Source organism: Triticum dicoccoides, chromosome 3B, assembly GCF_002162155.2.
Source record: "Triticum dicoccoides isolate Atlit2015 ecotype Zavitan chromosome 3B, WEW_v2.0, whole genome shotgun sequence".
NCBI classification, from domain to species: domain Eukaryota; kingdom Viridiplantae; phylum Streptophyta; class Magnoliopsida; order Poales; family Poaceae; genus Triticum; species Triticum dicoccoides.
The window spans coordinates 166,220,195-166,224,555 of record NC_041385.1 but is presented as its reverse complement, the minus strand read 5'-3'; positions in this window follow the sequence as shown (position 1 = coordinate 166,224,555).

Sequence of the window (4,361 nt, the reverse complement as noted above, 5' to 3'; positions counted from 1 at the left end):
TTGCTTTTAAGCTCTGACATAGACTCTTTTCGATGTTATGATAAATTGCAATTGCTTCAATGACTAAGATTATAATTGTTAGTGCCCAATAATGTTTCTGATTCATGCTTTGGCTTTGTGAATAGATCACTACTTGAACATGAGTAATCATATGACAAAATCTATTGATGTTGCTGTTATGAAATAATCATGATGCCTTCATGTCCGTATTTTATTTTTATCGACGCCTCTACCTCTAAACATGAGGACATATTTATTGTTATCAGCTTTTCGCTTGAGGACAAGCGAGGTCTAAGCTTGGGGGAGTTGATACGTCCATTTTGCATCATGCTTTTATGTCAATATTTATTGCATTATGGGCTGTTATTTCACGTTATGTCACGATACTTATGGCTATTCTCTCTTATTTTACAAGGTTTACATGAAGAGGGAGAATGCCGGCAGCTGGAATTCTGGGCTGGAAAAGGAGAAAATATTGAAGGACTATTCTGCGCAACTCCAAAAGTCCTGAAACTCCACGGAATACCTTGAATTAAATAAAGAAAAATCGTCGCCAAAGATGAAGGCCAGGGGGCCCACACCCTGCTCACGAGGGTGGGGGCGCCCCCCCCCCCTTGGGCGCGCCCCCCTACCTCGTGGGCCCCTGGTGGCTCTCCAACGCCCATTTTCTCCTATATGAAGTCTTTCGATGAGAAAAAAAATTAGAGAGAACCTTTCGGGACGAGACTCCGCCGCCACGAGGCGGAACCTTGGCGGAACCAATCTAGGGCGCTGGCGGAGCTTTTCTGTCGGGGACACTTCCCTCCGGGAGGGGGAAATCATCACCATCATCATCACCAACGCTCCTCTCATCGGGAGAGGACAATCTCCATCAACATCTTCACCAGCACCATCTCATCTCCAAACCCTAGTTCATCTCTTGTATCCAATTCTTGTCTCCAAGTCCGGGATTGGTGCTAGTAGTTTGCTAGTAGTGTTGATTACTCCTTGTAGTTGATGCTAGTTGGTTTATTTGGTGGAAGATCATATGTTCCGATCCTATATGCACATTATTGCCCCTCTGATTATGAACATGAATATGCTTTGTGAGTAGTTACGTTTGTTCCTGAGGACAAGGGAGAAGTCTTGCTATTAGTAGTCATGTGAATTTGGTATTCGTTCGATATTTTGATAAGATGTATGTTGTCTAACCTCTAGTGGTGTTATGTGAACGTCGACTACATAACACTTCACCATTATTTGGGCCTAGAGGAAGGCATTGGGAAGTAATAAGTAGATGATGGATTGCTAGAGTGACAGAAGCTTAAACCCTAGTTTATGCGTTGCTTCGTAAGGGGCTGATTTGGATCCACATGTTTCATGCTATGGTTAGGTTTACCTTAATACTTTTGTTGTAATTGCGGATGCTTGCAATAGAGGTTAATCATAAGTGGGATGCTTGTCCAAGTAAGGGCAGTACCCAAGCACCGGTCCACCCACATATCAAATTATCAAAGTACCGAACGTGAATCATATGAGCGTGATGAAAACTAGCTTGACGATATTCCCATGTGTCCTCGGGAGCGCTTTTCCTATTATAAGAGTTTGTCCAGGCTTGTCCTTTGCTACAAAAAGGATTGGGCCACCTTGCTGCACTTTATTTACTTTTGTTACTTGTTGCTCGTTACAATTTATCTTATCACAAAACTATTTGTTACCACTTATTTCAGTACTTGCAGAGAATACCTTGCTGAAAACCGCTTATCATTTCCTTCTGCTCCTCGTTGGGTTCGACACTCTTACTTATCGAAAGGACTACGATAGATCCCCTATACTTGTGGGTCATCAGTTCCCTGAGCGGTGAGTCTAGTCTTCGACCCGCGGGGCGAAGAAGTGCCTGAATAGATCCACATTGGGGGCAACTCCGATGAAGTTCTCGCACAGGTGAGCAAAAATCGCCATGCACGCCATCGCATTTGGCGTGAAATCCAAGAGATGGAATCCGTACACCACCATCATGACCTCAAAGAAATATGAGAAAGGGGAGCTGAGGCCGCAGAGAAAGTACGCGCAAAAAAAGTGGTACAAATTGGACGGGTCCTCTTTCCCCTCCGGCAAGACCGCGGGCGCTGCATGCCCCTTCGGGACTTCCCTCCCCCACATGTACGCATACCTTACGACCAAAGCATTGCTGTCCAAACTTGAAGGGAAGAAGAGCACATCTTCTCGCTGCTTCCTGTCCAACTCCGCCGCTTTCTTCTTCTCCCCCTCCGCTATGGCTTCCTTTGTGGTGGTAGCCCACTTCCCCTTTGCGGCGGCTTTCTTTCCCATCCTTCTGGGCTATGGAAAGGGTGGAAGACTGAATGAGGTGTTGGAGGCGAGTGTGGGCGCAGGAGCGGTCATTTGGCTTGAGGAGGAAGATGATGGAGGATGAAACAGATGCGAATGAGCAGTGCCCCTTTGTGTTTTCTCTTTTATAGGGAACAAACGTGTGGGGGGGGCTCTTCGCTGCTTCCTCTCAGGAAGTTACCATTTTACATTAACCGCTACAGTCCCACGACCCACCACGACCTGCGGTAATTACGTGGAATGGACGTTGAGTTGACCGGTCATCATAACAAACCGCTGCATGTGCAACACTTCCTCGACACGTGTTTGTGCACTATTTGGGGCCTAACCAATGTGCCCGGTGACACGTATGCTCAAGCCCGGGGGCTTCTGTTGGGGTACACAAACAGGGGTGTATGTTTCCCCTAACTTGTGCACGGACAGTAGGCCTCCACCCCAGCAGCGCTAGGCTCCCAAGTCGAGACCAAGCCAGAGAGATAGCTCCTCAAGGAATCAAACGGCGGATCAAGAAGACCAAGACAGGCCAAGGAAACAAGATATCACTAAGAAAAGATCTCCCTTACCGGGCAGGCGAGCCCGGTCAGGTCGAGGCCTCATCAAGAACAAGTCCCAAGATTTCCCCAGTAGGCTTGCCGGGGTCGCCAAGGGAGAATCTCCCCTCCAAGACTCCACCGCTCCATCGCACAGCGACGCAAGTCACTTATTAGTGTGGTGTCGAGCCCCCAAGTGATTAAGTGGCTGTCATTTGGCACGTGGCAGCCATTTGGAAGGGAGATTCCCCCTATATGACACACATCCAGAGATGTGTCATGTAGACAGGTAGAAGATGATTAAGCGGCGCGGCAGGCTTGCCGGGCTGCATCCTCAGCGTGACACCTAGCAGTGCATTTAATGCGCTTGTCCTAACTGGTAGAATTAGGTATGATAGCACTCTTGGCTATCTAATTAGTAGATACTGACTATTTTGCCACTTTGATAACCCCTTATCCTATAAAAGGAGGGCCATGGGAACCTAGAAAAGGATTCGGGCCCTTGTACACTAATACACGTGTGGCTTCTCTCCCCAAGGCAACCTTGCGGGGCTTGAGCACTGCATACCCACCACGCTCCTGCCATCATTCCACTAAAGCAGGAGTAGGGTTTTATGCTTCTTGGCGGCCCGAACCTGGGTAAAAATCACGAGCGTCACCACTGTCATGTGGTTCCACGGCTTCTGCTCTTTGTGCAACGTGCCCTTCCCCATTGCCGAACCACAAGGGGCCGATGGCCCCATAGGTGATCGTGTTCCAACACGACAACATCTCGCACCACCTCCTAGCTCCATCTCTCTCTCTCTCTCTCTCTCTCTCTCTCTCTCTCTCTCTCTCTCTCTCTCTCTCTCTCTCTTGCCTTATTTGCCTCTAACAAATGGATGTACACCGCCGATCTCCCACTATAGATATAGCTAGCTAGGTCGTTTACAACTTGTTTTCCCCATGCGACGATCGATCTAGCTCATTAGTTATGTCTCTCCTTCCTTCGACACACATGGTGCCCCTTCATCATCCATGCATGCCTTCCGACACATCTATCATGCACATGCACACACAGAAACACATCCCCACTCTTCTTGATAATATTGCAGTTGTACCCTCAGTTTGTCTAGTAGGCCTCTCCCACCATCTCCGAGAAGCAACTCCACCACCCCTCTAGCACTCTACCTCTCTATCTCCCTCCCTCCCTCTCCCTCCCTCTCTCTCTCTCTCCCTCTCTCTCTCTCCCAACCTAGCTATTTCCCATCCTTCACTTATGTATGGATGTCGACCGATCTCCCTCAAGACATAGCTAGGTTTCTCCTTCTCAACACATATATGAGTCGATCTACCTCTCTAGTTAGGTCTCTGCCCCCCCCCCACACACACACACATACACATACACATGTTGATACATCAAGCGCTCTAGTCATGTCTCCCTGCCACACACAAACTTGCCATGTACCCTCTTACGTTCCGGTAGGTCAGTCGCCCTGTATCTTTGACGTGAGCACATAATTT